Source organism: Sylvia atricapilla, chromosome 19 (genome assembly GCF_009819655.1).
Source record: "Sylvia atricapilla isolate bSylAtr1 chromosome 19, bSylAtr1.pri, whole genome shotgun sequence".
Classification (NCBI taxonomy): Eukaryota; Metazoa; Chordata; class Aves; order Passeriformes; family Sylviidae; genus Sylvia; species Sylvia atricapilla.
In genome coordinates, this window is record NC_089158.1 from 2,313,958 (window position 1) to 2,332,753 (window position 18,796).

The 18,796-nt window shown below is 45.5% G+C and overlaps 1 long non-coding RNA gene across 1 annotated transcript; it reads right to left on the bottom strand.

The window, feature by feature from the left end:
- Positions 1 to 2,589: 2,589 nt before the first annotated feature.
- LOC136369899 (uncharacterized) lies at positions 2,590 to 4,029 on the bottom strand. The gene is made up of 3 exons (XR_010745088.1): positions 3,916 to 4,029; positions 3,753 to 3,800; positions 2,590 to 2,681 (listed from the first exon to the last, which is right to left on the bottom strand). It is a non-coding gene; the product is annotated as an uncharacterized lncRNA (long non-coding RNA).
- Between the last annotated feature and the right edge of the window lie 14,767 nt (positions 4,030 to 18,796).

Here is an 18,796-nt window from a genome sequence, read left to right on the forward strand (position 1 = left end):
CCAGCTGGCTCTTGGCAGGCGAGGAGCATCCCTCACCTGTCACACACACCTGTGGGACTGACAGTGGTCAGATAATAGATTCCAGGCTCCAGGCAATGGCTTGAAGCCCGTGAGAAAGCTGGGCACCTAACGTTCTCATTCTGGCCTGGGAAATCATGAGGAAGAACCCAAAATAGTCCCTGTACATAGATCTCCTCCTGACACCTGGTGTTTTCCCAGCTTGTTTACTGTGGAAATGCTTACAAAAAGGTGGTGCCCTAAAGGACCAATCCTAGTCATTGTACCCAAACACTGTATAAAAGAATCTGTCTTTCAATACACTTTGCTCTAAACCCCCAGAAGAAATTGGAGTTCTTTGTGTCGTTACATGAGTGGTCCTGAATTGTAATGGCAAACACCATCCTGGACATCACAGGCACTGAAATTTTCACATGTGTTATTCCTCCCACACATCCTTCCCCCTTCCCCATTTCTTTTCTTTTTCCATTTTGTAACCCAGCCCTTACAAGGACATCCTTGTTTGCAGGGAAACCACCGGCCGCTGAACCGCCCTCAGGCAGAGGAATTCCTCAAGCTATAAACTCGTTTCCTCGTGCTTGATTAATTTTTCCATATCACGATAATGGTTTGCTGACCTGAGTGACAAAGAGACCTCTCTTGTGCACAAACAGACACTCCCAGGCTCCTCCAGCACAGAATTCCCAGGGGGAGAGCCGTGTTTATCCACACGGGCTGACTTTATTTCTCTTCTGTCTGGAGTCAAGTGAGGCACGTTCAGTAGAAGTCAAAATAATCCCAAGAAAATCCCTGAAACTTTAGATTTGCTGGAAGAGTTTTGGAACACCCCCAAAGGCAAATGGAGGGATTTTATGAAGCATTCCAATACTCATATGAAAATGATTGTGGAGAAATACACACAATGCAGATGACTCTGGGGATTAGGAGCTTTCCAGCAAAGAATTCCTTCAGCTTTGCATTTCTTGGATAAAAGTATTTTAAAAAAAGCAGCAGAGAGTTATAATTTCATTTTCGGGTGGTTTGTCCTGACTGATGGGAGGTTTGATGCAGTGGCAGGTGAGGTGACTGCACTTTGGTCTGATCACAAGTATTTAAGGGAATATTTGCTTTCTAAGCCTATTTTCCTGCTTTTTTCTCCCCCCTCCACATGTCTCTGCTTAACCAAACATCACCCATCTTGATTCTTCCCTCAGAAAGAGCAGGATAAGTCAGGAATAATCCTTGTGAAATTACTAACTCAAGTCAGCCTAAGTGGAGAATCAGGTCACAAAACCCAGCAGTGAGTTGTGAACCTGCCTTTTCTGTCACAAGTACAAAGTGAGACATTCCTGGATCAGAGGGAAAGTCTCTTTTCATTGTAAGTGATTAACAAGCAGAAAAACAGACCTCGAATTTTTCACTGGGAAAAAAAAAGAGAAATATCTCAATTTGGCCTTTTATAAATCTTTTTGTCCAGCTACAGAGCTCTGTAAACACATAAAAGGAGAAGAATTAACAAAATAAGGCACGTTCTCAGTGAATTTATTACAGGCAAACAACACATGAACATTGAAATGAGCCAACAGTGCTTTGGTGGCCTCCTTGAACTGGTGATTTCACTCTATTTTCTCAGTAGATAAAATGTGCAACGTTAATTATGTGCAAAATACTCACAGAGAAATGGGTGTAGGCCTGTAATTGCAGGACTTTTCTTGTTATTTTGGTTGTGATTCTGAAGCCCAGTCCAGTTTGGCAAAAACAATCCATTCTGTATAAAAATCTGCTTAGCAGAGATGGGTTTCTTGCACAGCAAATCCTGTGACTCTCCCACAGGCCAGCAGTGTGTCACAAAGTGACCGTCAGCACTGGTCTTTATTCCTAATTAACCAAGAGGTTCATATTTTAAAATAGTTTTTTGGGAGATAACTATGGCTAAATAATGACATGGTTCATTGATTAGGTCATGCATGGCCATTCTGCCAAGCACCTTATCTAAAGTAATTGTTCTTTTGGGGGGAAGACACAACCATGTTTTTTCATTTCTAATCTACTGTTTGTCTCTTTCCTTCCTGCACACTAAATAATGAATATTTGAGGCATTCTGTAGTGAAGGAGAAAACTTTTATTCCCAAATTTCATTTATCTTTAGTTTTCATTTCACTCCAGCAGTCTGAACACCAGAGCTGGCAGTGCCTGAAACACGAGGTTGCTCCACCATGGAGAGGCAAGGAACTTTGACTTTCTTTCTGCTTGAAGGTGTTTCCACTTTGCAGATCACATTTCCAGTGCTTTGAGCACCCAAGTGAGGGGGTAAGGCTGAGCTGTTGCCTTGTGACTGGAGAAGGAAGTCAAATCTCTATTGCAATGTTCAATCTGAGGACACTCTAAGAAGAAATGATAATTTTAAAAAATAAATTAAAAAATAATAACAGCTCATTTTCCCTGGAAAATACCTTTTTTCATGATATTGAAAGGAATGAGATGTGAAGCACAGCCTGTGCCCAGTGTTTCCTGGATTGTTGGAGGGGATAACTCCCTGCTGAGAGCTTTTTTCCTCCTTCCTCAGTTGTGAAACCTCAAAACTTTTCCATGCAGTGAAGCACAGAGCAGCAGCCCTTAATTCTGCATTCCCAGTCTGTGCTGGAACTTGGAGCACAGGACAGAAATGGCTTTGGAGGACGGAGCTGGCAGGAACCAGGAGCAGGAGGCAGAGGTGAGCTGCTTTCAAGTGAAATTGGAGCTGTTATGATGTCACTACGTCTGCTCTGGCTCCCGAAAGCCATGAAACACTTCATCCCCCGTGCTGAGACATGACACACCTTATCCAAAGCCTCCTTTAATCAGCTTAGCAACCTGAATAAGGCTAACAGCAAAACCAGCTCCTGCCAATCCCCTCTCCAGAGTTTTTGCTTTCTAAGCAAGCCAGAGTTATTCCCAAAACCTCCATAAGCTCACCAGAAAGAATTTATCAAACACACACTTTTAAAGGGGTACTTCTCAATATAGTCAGTGCCCTCATTTCACTGGGCATTTCTTTAGAGTATTCCAGGTAATTCAGAATTTGCCTCCAGTACATCTAGCAGTGGTTTAAAAGCAAAACCAGTGAGACACTCCAAGTCAGAAAGATAATTTAATAGGAAGAGAAAATAAAAAGAAGTAAAATAAAATAAACGCAATAATACAAAAGACCACTGACAGAGTCAGAATAGGACCTTACACCCTGTTGGTCAGCGTGTTGGAAACAGCCCAAAGTCAGCCCTCCTGGAGTGGCAGATGTGGTCCTGTTGGAAGTAGAGATGGTCCTGTAGAGAAAAGGGGCCAGAGATGTGTCTGGTCTTCCTTTGGGAGTCCCGTGGGAACACTGGATGTCTGGTGACACTTGTGGCTCCTTTTATCTGGGTGAAGATGGTTTGGCTCCTCCTCCCTGGGTGGAGCATCTCACAGTGGGATGATGTGATGTGTAATGTCACAGGTGAGCTTTAATGGCCCATTAACAGGAGATATCCCCATGGAGGGAATGGGAGGGTGAGCAGAGATAAGAAACACTGCCCCACCCAGTTTTTAACAGCTGGCTCGTTATCAGAGGAGGCAGTTACCCCCTCTCTCCTGCAGTTACAACAGATAAAGAAAAAAACCCTCCCCAACCAGGTTTCAACAGATGGAATAGAATAAACTTTTTTTTTTTGTTACAAAAGCCAAGACAATCTCCATTCCCTGCATGTGCATTGTACCAGTGTCCAGCAGGGAAGGATCACCTGGGATATCAAGGCTGGTTCCCTGCTACTTTGTGCAACTACAGAGCTCTGTAAACACATTAAAGAACAAGAATTAACAAAATAAGGCACGTTCTCAGTGAATTTATTACAGGCAAACAACACATGAACAGTGCTTTAGTGGCCTGTTTGGTGGCAAACAAACCTTTGCACAAGGTCATGGACATGCTGGCACAAGAATCCAGTGTTTTGTAGCCCTCTCTAGAGTGTCAGCTGCTCCCATGGGGATGGAGTGATCCTGACACTAGAACAGCAGGAACCTCCCCATCTCTAAGCAAGGGGGCAGGACAGCCAGGGGTGGTGGCCAGGAGTGGGAAATACTAAAGGTAAGAAGGCTTTCAGTAGGCTGTGAAGGCAAGCCCCAGAAACAAAAAGAGCAGAAGAATTTAGAATTAGTTGCAGCTGCAAAGTTTGAAAGCAGGAAAAGTTACAATACTACAGCAAGCAAGGATACAAAACAATAGTTTGAGTTTTAGGATAAACCTTAACATTGCAGAAAAATATGCCCAGCAAGATAGTAGAAGGTTTTAAGCTTAGTAAGAGTACTGTTTATTGTTAATAGAGAGCATACAAGCAAGCATTGTTTGAGGCAGGTGTACGTGTGCTTCTAGTGACTAGAACAATTAGACTAGAACTAGTGGCTAGAACAAAAGTTTTAGCAATGTGTTATTGGCTAGGAAGGTTTTAAAATGCCCTGTAACAAAGAAATCTTGGGCTACTGCTGGCAGGTGTGAGCTGTTGCCATCTTTCAATTGTCGCAAACCCTGTTATGAGGCTGATGTGACAATAAAGGCTCAAGGAACATCTCACAGTGGCTCTGTCCTGTTCCTGCACAAACCTCCAACAGCCAGGCTCTACCAGGAGTGCCCAGCACCCCAAATCCATCGTGGTGGGTCAGGTCTGAGGCCGTGGCAGGAGCAGGTCCAAACCAGCAGGGCAGCATTAGGGTCAGTGGTGGGGGTCACTCCCAGCCCACGGTGACCATGCAGGCTCTGTGCATCACTAAAGGGGGCTTTGATGACTTTCCAGGATAAGGAAAATGAAAATATCACCATTACAGTCACTGTGTTATGGCATGTTTCTGAGAAACCTCTTGCTCAGAGTTGCATAAGAATGAGAAATTTCCAGTGTTGTCAGACAATGTGGGTTTTTTCTGGACAATTTAGGAAAGTCTTGTGTTCACCCAGCCTGCTCCCTGCTGCTGCCTCCATTCCCCTTCCAACTCCCATTCCCATTCCCATTCCCACTCCTACTCCCACTCCCATTCTCATTCCCATTCCCACTCCCATTCCCATTCTCATTTCCATTTCCACTCCCATTCCCATTCTCTGTGTGGCTGTGCAATGCCTTCTAAAACCACACTGACCTGGCTAAAAGCTGAAACTTATTTTAAAATTATTTTTAGGCAAGATAACTTCAGCCTTCTCCATCAAAACCATGTGCACACTTTTCTCAGTGTTACTAAAATCAGGCAAGCTGCACTATGAATTTGAATTCTCCTCAATGAGCTTTGCTGTGGGAGAAGACCTGTCTGATTATTTTTCCCTTTCCAGAAATGAATGAGAAACTGGGTCTTTCTGCCCTGATCCCTCTTTGCTGCTTATTCAAAACATTAAATGAATTTCATGCTCTTACTATTGAAAATTAGGAAGAAAAGTACAAATCCTAATTAATTTTTGGAATCTGTAGTCTGAAAAGCCCCACTGTGTTAGGTCAATCAGTTTTGTTCAGATGTCAGGCGCTGTGCTGGATTCATTTAATGTGTTTCAAAACCAAGAAAAGAGGATTATAAAACCTATAGGGAAGTACTGCACTTGAACTTTCAAAATTTGGGAGGAGGGGTGGGGTTTTTTGCATTTTCAAAGCTGATTCTTGCTGTCCACAAATTCCAGCAAAATGTATTCTGCAGTAGCTGATAACACATGGCAGTTTGTAAGCACAAACACAGACCAGTTCTTCCACAGGCCACTTGTGTTAATATGACTCCAGTCTCAGCCAATCTTCTAGTGCCTTCAAAAGAAAATTTCATTTGCCCAGTTAACCTGTTTTTTGAGGGGAACATGAAGGCACATTCAACACTTTTCAACATTTGGCTCTGTGTTAATTTGACCTTGTGCACCCAAAGACTCCACATCAGATGACGGATGGTCTACAGGCCTGGTCAAACCTTCTGCATCACTCACAGCCCATTATTTCTGAAGTGCTGTGAGCAAGGAAACTCAAACAATCCATTTCCCAGGCTGTCCTTTCACCCGTGGCCTTGGCAAGCTCTGGGAGCAAAGTGATCCCAAAGCCTCTTCAGCTAAAGTGACACGTTCCAAATGGATATCCAAGTGTTTATGTCAGGATGATGATTCCTTTCTCCTGGATCTTATTTGGATCTTCTGGTAGAATTTGTGGTACCCAGCTGGTGTCTAAACTGAAAAGGACCTTCTCCCCCTGCTCTGTCTGCCTTTATTTCTCCCCTCTTTTTGAGCTTGTGAGGGACTGAGAGAGTGCAAGTGACAGCGAAGAGGAGACGGCATCTCCAGCGTGGAAGGAGCTGGAGCTGAGGCACCCACTTTGCTGCTCCTGGGAGACTGCTCTGTGCAGTCAGACACCGTGAGGGTGCCAAACAATGAAGTCAGCAGTTGTACAGACGCCTTGGCTTTGGGGCCATGCCCAACATCTCAGCTCTAACATGAGGTTTTTGGAAGGTTCCTCAGGGGTGCAGCCGGCCGGGTCTTGATGTGCTCCCTACAGGCGAGCACTGCTCTGTCTCTTTGGCCAAACTGGAACTGTGACAGTCCCTTAGGGGACTGCTGCCACTGTTGCAGCAAAATTGTTCCTTTCCACAACGAACTTCACTGCTTTTTGTAGTTATCTTGAATAAATATCTGTTATTTTACCCCATCATTTACCTCAGGAGCAAAGGATGGTTCACCTACCCCTAAACTACCACATTTCTCTTCCCAAAGAACTCTTGTCAGGGAGAAACTTGCATGTTGAAGAAAATTACAGAGCCACAGATGATCCTGAGTTGGAGGAACTCATCAGATCACCCAGCCCAGCCCCTGTCCCTGCCCAGAGCCCCACCAATCCCACCCTGGGCATCCCTGGCAGCGCTGGCCAAAGGCTCCTGGAGCTCTGGCAGCCTCGGGGCCGTGCCCATTCCCTGGGGAGCCTGGGCAGTGCCAGCACCCTCTGGGGGAAGAACCTTTCCCTGCTCTGCAGCCTGAGTCTGCCCTGGCCCAGCTCCAGCCCTTCCCTGGCTCCTGTCCCTGGCCCAGAGCAGAGCTGGAGCTGCCCCTCGGGAGGAGCTGCAGCCCCCGGGGAGCTCTGCCCTCAGTCTGCTCCAGGCTGAACAAGCCAAGTAATAATAATAATAATAATAATAGTCACAAAGGTTATTAGTGTTAAGAACCTGCTCAGCCAGGGTTGCACAAGAGGTCACAACCATGAATCCAACTGTGCTCCTGGGTGGCAGTGCAGCTCCCATCCTCTTCAGCTGTTCTTTGTTCTGATGACAAGGGCTATTTCCTACCCGTTTCTAAGAAGAAGTTCAGTCTTAGGGATTAAAGGAAATGGAGTTTGACCTTTACATTATCCCCACTAAGGCAGCCTTACTGACCACTGGAACTTCTGAGAGCTGTGCTGGCAAAGTTGTTTCTTCTAATGATGTGAAACAAACTTGTCAGAAGGATGAGGCCTCCTAAGCTGCGCAAGATCAAGGGACATGTTTAAGGGCCTTTTTATTTGCAGCCCCACCCTGAGGATAAACAAGCAGAAGCAGACACCTTGGAGCTTGGATTTAGAGAACCGACTCACGCAGGAAGAAATCTGCCTCCTACAGTGTTGTTTTTTTTTTTCTAAAGGGTTAAATTTGATTGAGGGTCATGGGAACCACTCTTTCACAAGCTGGATTTTAAAGGAAACTTTGATACTTACAGATCAGAGTTCCAGTTCAGTTCAGTTCCCATTACATCAGTAGATCTCCATTTTATTACCATATAAGAGAGACTCTCTTCCCAAACACTTATTTGGCACCTCACTGTAGGAAACAGCCACTGCTTTTTTGCAGAGCTGCTCCTTTCCCTAATGCTGATACAAGCTAAAATGTGAGAAGAAAGTCCCATGATTTTGCTAAATGAAGGCTTGATTTACTTTCATGGTTTTCACTGAGACAGGGAATTACATCTTAATCTTTCAGGCTGCTTCCCTGTATGAGCCTGGGAGGGAGTGTGAGCTGGATATGCCCCTGACCTCACACAGCTTGGGTTCTTTCTGCTAAAATCCAGGGATGCTCCATTTCTGGCAGCTTCCATCTGGTCAGAGTGGAGCAGTTGTCAGGTTTACTATCACCTCTTTACTATTTGTTCTAATTTATCAGCTACAGTGTTGATCCGGTGGCCAGGATTATCAGGTTTAGGACTGCAACATGATTTGCCACGGAGGTACAAACCTGGAATGTCCTGTTAGAGGAAAATAAACCACTGAGAACATTCTTCCATTTCTCTGGCCAATTCAATTTGAATCATTAAATGTTATTGGCAAACACAAAGAGACAGTCAAGGTAAATAGCATAGTTTATACTTGGGTTAATTGACTGCCCGAAGTACCACCCATGAAGCAGATAACTCAGACTATTCTTCTGAGTCCCAACTCAAAGGAGGTTAAAGGAATTATTTCACCATTACCATAATCCAATATGTGACCAAATGTACAGATGCTGCATTCAAGAGAGCAGAAAAAAAAAAAAAAACTGCACTGCTGTGGGGAGGCTGACTGGATAAATGCCAGCATGTTCACTGCCCTGAAAATAGATGACAAGAAAATACACAGATCAAGTTAAACGAATGATTTATGTGTCCCAAAGGCCAGTACCAGGAGACTGAACCCCTAAAAGGCACAAATAGTGAACACATTGCCTGTAAGAGAAGTGTTTATTTCTCCTTCTAGTAAGAGGCTATTTCCTAACAGAGAACATGAGGATTTGATATTCCTCACAGCGTTTTGAGAGGATCGCTGATGCTCCCCAGGGCACTGTCTGTCTGCCAGTGAGGAAGCTGCTCAGTGAGGGCAGCAGGTACTCCCAGGGGCAGCTTCATTTGTCAGTGGGTGGGCTGGGAGCAGAGATCAGGGCTGGCCAACTCCAGAGAATGGTGCTGGAAAGAACAGTCCAGGGAAAAACATGGCTGGAGAGAGATGGGAATAAGGTGACTCAGTAGAGAGAGGTCGCAGCAAAGAACACAAGAGAAAGTTTTCAGAAGAGAGAAGGAATTTAGCAGAGCTCTGAGCAGAAAGTGTTGTTTTACTGTAAATATGAAGTATCTTTCCCGAGGAAAACATGAAGGGAAGGGAAGGGAAGGGAAGGGAAGGGAAGGGAAGGGAAGGGAAGGGAAGGGAAGGGAAGGGAAGGGAAGGGAAGGGAAGGGAAGGAAGGGAAGGGAAGGGAAGGGAAGGGAAGGGAAGGGAAGGGAAGGGAAGGGAAGGGAAGGGAAGGGAAGGGAAGGGAAGGGAAGGGAAGGGAAGGGAAGGGAAGGGAAGGGAAGGGAAGGGAAGGGAAGGGAAGGGAAGGGAAGGGAAGGGAAGGGAAGGGAAGGGAAGTTTCAGCTGTGATTGTGTGAGTTTAAAGAGAGCAGGGTGATGGATTATTCTCACTCCATCCCTGATTTCTTCCTCAATTTAACAGCTGCCCAGAAAGAAAAACCCTGCCCACCAACAAGGTCCTTGCCTGGAATGGTTTTGTAAGGAAAGGTTTCTGATACCTCTGGGTCACATCAGCTTGGAATCCAACCTTATATTTGCACTGCTGGATGTGTTAGTGCCCAAAGCTGCACTCAGGATACCCACCAGCCTTTAGCTGTCAGCAGAGCTCTCAGCAGAGACACACGACAGGCAGATCCCTGACTCACACGATGGCCCTGAAATCTCATTAGGAGCAGCTCCATGTGCTGACATAACCACAGGGAAAGCGATGTCCTTTACACGTGCAAGAGATCCCAGAGAGCAGCGAGGATGTGGGATGAAAGGGGGAGAAGGGAATAAAAGAGCCCTTTGAATAGACATGAACTATTTATAACAGAATGAGTTCACAGGAAAGGATACTTATGATATCAGAAACCACCAGGACATCTGTTTGTTTTAATAGTAAAGATCTTCCCTAGGGGACATCTGAGTGTACTTCAAGGACTCCCAGGCCAGCAGGAGCCAGAAAAGCAGGAGGCAGCAGGATCCCCTTCCTTTCCCCCGGATTGCCTGCAGACAGTGAATCAGATCCTGCAGGATCCCACTCAGCAGCCCATGGATAACACCCACACTCCAGCCCTGCAGGTGGGAAACCCTTGGGGTCTCCCCAGACTGGGAATGTCCAGGCTGTGACCCAGACATGGAGCTGGGCATGTGAATCAACTCTAGAATGTTTGTTGGGTTTTTTTTTCTAATGAGGGCAAAAGGAAGATAATTGTGGATTAACTAACAGAACAAGAGTCTTAAGGGAACTGTACCAAGAGAAATATAGGCTGGATATTAAGAAGAAGTTTTTCTATGGAAAGGGTAATAGAGCATTGGAATGGTCTGCCCAGGGAGGTGGTGGATTCAATATCCCTGGATGTGTTTAAGAAAACACTGGATGGGGCTCTTGGTGCCAGGGTTTAGTTAAGTTTAGGGTTGGGTTCGACTTGATGATCCTGGAGGTCTCCTCCAACTCAGTGATACTGTGATTATTCTGCTGCTGGCTGGTCTGTGGGGGTGAATTGCTACTGGTGCCCACACAGATCCGTGCTGGGGCACAGCTTGGAGTACTGAGGGACATTTAGGGTGCCCAGAGGGGTGTAAAGTCCCACATGACATCAACATCCACATTAATCCAGCAGAAGACAAAACCAGGACAGGTTATTTCTTTACCAAAACTATCCACAGACTTTGGGAAAGAAACTTCTGTTTTCCAGGATGGCAGAAACACACCCCAGCAGTGCAGAGAAGGAACCTCACTCACCTTCAAAAAAACAATCTCAGTGGGACAGGTTTTACTTTAAACTGGGATATTAAAAGTAGAATTGAAAGAAGTCTGCACAGGGCTGAGAGTGCTCAGTGTGTTTCTCTCTCATGAAAGTTGCAGTAACATATTTGTTTGCTGAAATGAGCTGGGAGATCAGTGAATCCACAGATCTATGATGGATGAGCTGCCAGGACAGTGCTGAACTCCCTGACACTGAAAGACTCACAAACAGCACATCATTAAAATTCAGAGGGAGCAGTGGTGGAGCGCATCAATCCATGGAATAACAACACCCTGAGAAAGAGCTGTTTGTAGTTCTAGACTCTAAAATCACCTGGAATTAAGGTAGGTGTTCCAAAAAGCAGTCAGACATTGTATTGTGCCACAGCACTCTTTTGAAGCCCCATCAATGTGTTGATGTTTTTCATTGTCCTTGTTTCCATTGACTAAAAATGTCAAGTGTTTTATGAAGGCTAAAAAGCCTCGAGTTGCAAGGCCAAAAGTCATGGTAACTGGAATGAAGGCTTGGGAATGAAGGCTGCTTTGAACTTACTGGGAAAAGAGTCAAAAGAGAAAAATACTCGATAAAGCATTGGATAAGAAATGGCATGAGAAGGAGGCAGCTGAGGGTGAAAAAAACCTGTAAGGAAGTATCTCACATCAACTTTATAGAGGGCTTTAACCAGCAGAGAATGTGACTTGGGTGCTCTCAAGCCTAAATGAGACCAGCTCCTTCGACATCAGGGAGCTCCTGACATACTATCTGCACTTAAAAAGTTAAAATGAGGTGAAAATGCTTGAAATCCACACATGTCAATAGAATATCTAAAATTGCCTTTTCATTGGAAATTCACTTGCAAGTTAAATGTGTTTGCAATCTCCAACAGAAAGGGGAAACTGGCAGCAAAATGAAAGATGGGTCCTGTAGTCTGATGTAAATCATGCACTTCCTTTCCAGCTTGGAGAGACAAGTGTATTCCCTTGGAGAGGGGTGTCAGAGCAGAGTTAAATTAATGAGGACAAGACTTTGGTCGTTGTTTAGGAAGTTAACAAATCCTTGGGAATTGATGTTGCCACCTAGAGCACAATGAACACCACCTTCAGAGGCTGCTCAAGGTGCTGCTCTAAAAAGAAGCACAGATTATTCTAGGTGGTGTGTCTGTGTGAAAATAGCTTAAACTGTAAATAAAACTCACAGTGAAAAAGATTTCAGTTCTGAAAATACTCCTGGGGCTGCAGGCAGGAAGTTGTGGCTGTTGCTGTCACAGCTTCTTCAAATCATAGAAAAGTTTGATTTGGAAGGGACTTTAAAGATTATCAAGTTCCACCCCTGCCATGGCAGGGACACCTCCCACTGTCCCAGGCTGCTCCAGCCCCAATGTCCAGCCTGGCCTTGGGCACTGCCAGGGATCCAGGGGCAGCCACAGCTGCTCTGGGCACCCTGTGCCAGCCCTGCCCACCCTGCCAGGGAACAATTCCTGCCCAATATTCCACCTAAACCTTCTCTCTGTGAGTTTGAAACCATTCCCTGTGTCCTGTCCCTCCAGATCCCTGTCAATCTTCTCTCTCCATCTTTCCTTTTTTGGCCCCTTCAGTCCCTGCAAGGCCACCCTGAGCTCACCCAAAGCTTCTCCTCTCCAGGTGAACACTCCCAGCTCTCCCAGCCTTTCCTCCCAGCAGAGCTGCTCCATCCCTCTGATCCCCCTGGGGCCTCCTCTGGATGTCTCCAGCAGCTCCAGGTCCTTGCTGTGCTGGCCCAGGGCTGGGGCAGCTCTGCAGCTGGGCTCTGAGCTGGGCACAGGGGCACAGGGGCACAATCCCCTCCCCTGCTGCCCAGGCTGCTTTTGATGCAGATTTCTCTTTCCATTGGAAATGGGCTTGTTCCAACAAGAACTGAAGGAGGAAAAGAGCTGAAGAGGAGCAGATAAAGAGGCAGGAGCACACAGAGTTTTTGCCACAGCAATCTGAACAATCCAAGAGGGCACCGAGCTGGGATTCCCCCGGGGCTCTGGAACACAAAGTTTCAGGGGCACCAAGAGCAGAAAATCAGGGTGATTTCCTCCAAACACCACCTTTCATGGGGCTGACAGCTTGAGTAACTTCCCAGAGGCTCCTCTTTGCAAGCCTGGCTTGGCTTGATCAAATGTTCCCCAGCATAAACCTCTCTAGACAGATGGTTCATCCAAGACCTTATGCACAAAATGAGGATAATATCTCCCAGAACTACCACAAGACTAGAAGCATTAATGATTGTTTGTAATACTGAAGTGAAAGTGAATGCAAAGGCAAAGATCCATGGGCAGCTCTCCGAAATTCCAGTGAGTTTCCAGTCCTGGGGGATTTTCTGACACGCACCCTGTGTCTCAGTCACCTCAGGGTGCTTTGCTTTGCAGGTTCTTATCAAAACCATCCCTGCAGAGGCTGTTCAGGGTGCTGTCCTGGACAGCAGAGCAGCTGCCTCTGGATGTTGGATCCTGCCTGCCTCAGCAGGGCTGCTGCCATGGCCACTGGATCAGATTTAATTAAAAGCTCCAGGCCAGAACACAAAGCAGGGTTGTGGAGTGCTCCCAACTGCACACACCAAGCTCAGCAAGTCGAGCTTTGTTACCAAACCTTTTCATCCTTCCAGGCTGGTAAACAGCTTCATTTCCAACCTGTTTCAGCAATAACTGCAAAGAATTCAAAGGAGAGAACGGGGAGATGGGGCAAGAAAAGAGGGAGACAAGAAGCTTTCTGTTAAATAAGAATGTGTTTTGAATTGATATCTTGAGTGCCAAAACAAATGGCTTCAGATGTGGCTTTAACAAATTACAATATCAGTAGGGAAAAAAAAGTCTCTTAAATGTTAAGTTTCCCCTCAAGATTCAAGTGAGTATTCATGCTGGCTTCATTCCTTCCCCTAACTTCCAACCTGAAATGTCAGCTCAAACTCTATTACAGCCCCTAGTTTAGACTTTCCTATGGCACTGTCAAAGCAACATTTGAATTTCCATTTCATCAACTGAAAGCAAAACAACCCCAAACTTTGGATGGAGTGGCTGCAGGGATTAGAGCTGTGCACTACTTACATGTCTCCTGTTGTTTTGTCTAAACCAAGGGGTTTGTGCAGTTTTCTGACACGTGTGCAATATCTGAGCCATAAACTAATGCTAATGGGACTAGGGCATGCTGAGAAAGTTAATTAAGGCTGTTTTTTCTGTAGGATATTTAGCTGCAGTCCTGGCCTTACATGCTCTACTCCTTTCTGATTATGGTGTAAATCATATTAAGGCTAAAGCACCAAAATAAACATTTTGTACCTTCTCTGCAGACGTGTTCAAGGTTGTGTGTTCTCTAAAGCAAATAAACGAAATTATCTGGGTTTAAGAGCATTTCAGTAGCTTTCACTTGAAGTCTCATCACTTCCCTGATCCACTCCAGAGAGCTTGTCCCACCTCTGAGAGGTGGCAAGCTTTGAACTGTTTTGTGCTGGTTCACCCCTGTGTGTGTGAGGTCATTATCCAAACAAGCAGAGGGTCCTGAGTAGCTCTGTTTTCTTCAGAGAGCAAACCACTACAAATAAATCCCAAACCACTCCTGGAGTGCCTCTGTTTGGGTGCAGAGCAGTCCAAATCTGTCTCCTCTTGCAGAGGCTGTGTTTGTCCTGCACCAGGAGCCAACACTCAGCTCCAGCACCAGCTTTGCTGCCTGCCTCGTGCCCACTCTGTGCCAGACTAATATCAGAGCTTCATGAAGAGCTCCAAAAGAGATCCCAAAAGAGACTGAACCAGGGGTCCTTGCTTGCTTGGCCTCCCCCTTTCCTGCACCTCCTTTAACTGAGCTGTAGATTTGCCCCAACAGCACTGAGACCTGTTCAGGTCTGTTACTGAGGGGTCAGCAGCAGCTCCTCTTGCAGAAGGACTCTGCTGGGAGGTTTTATTTGGGTTGATTTGACTGGGGTCATGTCAAATCACATCTCTAGCACCAACCCTCTTAGCCTTGTTATGCTGAGTCTTGAACCTGTTCCCATTTCAGAATGGGGAAAGTTCAGGTATTACTTGCAAAATTACGTGGATTTAAAGTATTTTCCTATTTTCATTCCCTGCTGAGATCAGACTCATTTTGCAACCTTTGCTTCCTTCATAGACTGGATGATCAGATACCAGACCTTGATCCTTGCAGCTGGTTGTTTTTTTTATTTCCCTGTATTTCCCTATCATTCTGTATCAAGTGGAAGTAGAGAGACAAGGGAAATAAGGGACACTAGAAAGGTGATTTCCTTACATCACTTGCTTCTCTCCATCCCTTATCTCTATTAGTACTAGGCTAAATTCTCCCCAGGGAATAGCTGGGACCTCTGGGGATGTGTAAGGAGCTCTGCAGAGGTGGGGAGAAGGTGCCAGCACAACCAAACTGTGTCACAGCAAGAAAAACCTCCAGCAAAGAAAGCTCCAGTGCCATACCTGGCCTGTCACTGTGCCTAGTGGAGTTTCCTCTGCTCTGCCAGGACACAGAACTCCAAACCCTGCAGGAGTCAGGACAAACCGACCCCTTTGCTATTTCAGCTCAGCTCAAGCAGCAATCACAGAGCAGCTTCCTGCTGCAGACACACAGGACTGGTGCTTGACCAAAAAAAAAAAGAAGTTCTTTCCACCCCCTACTGATTCCTTTCTCTGTCTTTGCATCTGTGGCCTTATCTGGCACGGGCACTTGCACCATGCTGTGATAAAATGTTAATAAAATGAGAAATTGGCCAACACACCTCCCTGGCAGCTTCCACGAGTGAGTCACTGCTGCTATAGGAGCCATTTCCTTTAAAGCGGAAAAAAAGAGAACATAACACAGAAATAAGGAACCAGTCAGTGAATTTTCCATAAATAATGCTTCCTCCTCGTGTTCTCTCACCAATTGCCTTCATTTCTGCTCTTTCCCTTTTGCTGCCCCAGTTCCCAGCTCCTGATTCTGGTAATTTGTCAATGAACTGCGAGAGGGGCTGAGTGATTCATACCAAACCCAGACAACCAGCAGCCGATGGGGAACCTTCCCCCACTCCAGAGGGGAAGATTTGATTCCCTGCCTTTAAAAAACTCGGCGCAATTAGAGAGGAAAAGGGGGAAAAACTGTTCCAAGCATGATGTCACTGTTTCCACTGTTTCATGAGGAAAGCATGTCCCCTTCTTATTTTAAAGATGACATATTAGTGCTTATTTTCCTGTCAGTCCTCTGTGTGTGAGGAAGGGGAAGCAGAAGGAATAAGGATTTTCTGGCTTTTTTTTTACCTAACCCTGAAATTATCAAGAGCCTGCATCAGCTAAGAAGTGGGAAGCAGCTGAAATATATCTGGAGAGAAGAGAGCAGCCAAGCAAGCTCCAGGATGGAAAGTTCCCTGCTCTGAGGAAATCCTGAGGTGGATTGAACTCCACAGTTCTCAGGGAGCCCTTCAAAATGCCCAAAGTGTGACAAGAAACAGGGCTGTGTTCAGAGGTTACTCAAGGGTTAGGTGAAAACTGCATAGGTGTGGAATAACTATCAGTGCAGACCATTCCACATTATAATTATGGCTCTTTTCTGTGCCCCTAAGCCTGGTAAAAATTGCTGTCAAGGGTGTGCTCAGAGGTGATAAACCAACCAGTCTGAACACTCTGTTTGATAAAATTTTGCAACAATAATAGAGTTCTCTCATATTTGCTCCCCATTGTAGGTGTATGAACTGATGGAGTGTTTGGCACAAATCTGTTCATTTTTTTATTCAGACACTGAAGTTTGCAGAGCAGGGTGCTGCTAAATAACCCAGTCCCAGGTACCGCAAATTACTGCAGCATCTTCAGCACCCCCTGGTTGGTAACACTATGGGGGACTCCAGAAATCAGTGGTGAAAAAAAGACTCTAACGGGTCCATAAATATTCTAAAAAAAATAATTTTTGCCTTCTCTTCTGTGCGAAGTTGTGGATTGTTTGCCCTTTGATTCCTAGAGCCATCACTCTGTCTGTCAAGAGCAATTGGTTGGACAAATCTGAAACGTTTTCTGAGTTCCAGCTCTGTAATTGACCAAATCACAGAATCATGGAATGGTTTGGGCTGGAGGGGATTTTAGATCATGCCATTCCACCCCTGCCATGGGCAGGGACACCTCCCACTGTCCCAGATTGCTCCAAGACTTGTCCATCCTGGCCTTGGACACTTCCAGGGATCCAGGAGCAGCCACAGCTTCTTTGGAGAACAAACACCTCTCCCTGTCAGCACTGCCTTCAGCCACATACTGCTCTTCCCACCCTGGCTCTCATCCTGTGCCTCCAGAGCATCTGGCTGTGTCCAAGGAGAAACAGATCCGTGGATAATCCCCTCTGTGGCGCTTCCAACCAAGTGCCAAAGTGCCAATTCCATCAGTTACAGTGCCCAGGACAGAAGAGCCTGCAAGCAGCATCACCTTTGTCAACATTTTCCTTCCCTTTTCCTCTAAAGATGCTGAAATCCCTGTCTCCACCTCCTCCCTCTCATCGTGCAGAGTTCAGCATGAAATGTGGTTTTGTTTATAGATGTAAGGAATTAAATCCATGTCTTGGCTTGACCCTGTCTGCCCCATTCCATTAAATACCATTCCTCAGACTTCAGAGACAAAGAATGAAGGGATAAAGCCTCTCTCAAGCATATACAGCAAATGGCAATTTGTGTTCAGAGTTTTTGCACTCATAGATTGCTCTTCTCATTTTAATAGCGACTCTTCTCTCCACATAAACAATTCCTAATAATCCTCTGGAGTTGTTTTTTTTTCCAAATGCTTTTTAAACTCAGAGGTGCTGCCCTGTCTCCCAGGGCAGGGGCTGGGCTGTGGTGCCCACTTCAAGGAGTGACTGCAACATATGATTTTCACTTTATTATACTACAAGTGATGAAGTCATGGAAGGCTGTCAGAGAAGGAGACACGTGTCCTGGCAATGGAATCCTGCCCCCACAGCCATCCCTGTGGACACTGCTACAGGAAAAGGCTTGAGAAGAAGGGGGAAATGCCTTTCCCACCAGCAGCTGGGTTCAGGCACTACCTGTGGCTCCATCCACGGCTGATTCAGCTTTCTCTTGTGGTTACAGTGAGGTAACCCTGGCTAAGATAGTGCACAGGGGACATTGAGGCTTTTGCTCAGAAAATTTAATCAACCACAATACAACCCATTGTTCTCTGCTTGCTTTATGTTAAAGGAAAATCCAAACCAGCTGACAACAGAGGTTAAAGAATAGACATTTTGCTCATTCACACAGCCACCACCATCACTCAAAGAAATGAAACAGACATGTGGAGAGTGGCACAGAAAGTTTGGAAGATGTTTGCAGTTTTAGTCTTGTAGTGATGGGAAGGATGAGTTTTTGGGAGGTGTCACTTCTACCCTGCTGAGATGTCACAGCCTCTCCAGGGACAGAGCCAAGCTCAGCAATTTCCAACTCTTCAAATAGGGATTCACATCTTTCAGGAGACAAAGCCTGTGCTGGGAGATCACCTCTACTCTCATTTTCTACCTGCAGACATCCCAGGGAAGCCCCTGCAGTGCCCCAGCCAGGCTAGGACAGTTTTTTGCTGTTCTCCTACAGTTGTGAAGAGAAAACCAATCTGAAATATGTTCTAACAAAGATCAGCCAGAAAGGGCACTGAAGGACAAGACTGAGCAGAAAAACCCAAGTGGAGTTTCTGGAATTTGAGTTGGGGTGTGGGCAAGGGAGCTCTCAGGCCATGGGGAATGCAGTGGGAGAACTAAAAAAAAAAAAAAAAATTAAAAAAAAAATGAAAAAAAAAAGAGAGACAGAGAGAATGATGAAGAAACAATAAAGAAAGAAGAGGATCTTAGAGCCAAGAGGAAGAAAAATGAAGCACAGGGTAGATAATGGAAATAGTTATGAATTCCAAACACTGAAACCCCTCATGCTTTCCCTGCTCCAACAAGTGAGCCAGAAATCATGTATTTCATTAACCTTTTTGTGTTTACTGCCACTCTCAATTTGTCTCTCAAACAATGGTTTTTACTACAGCTACAAAGAGTCATCAGATGGAACATTACAGGAAATAAACCATTTCTTATC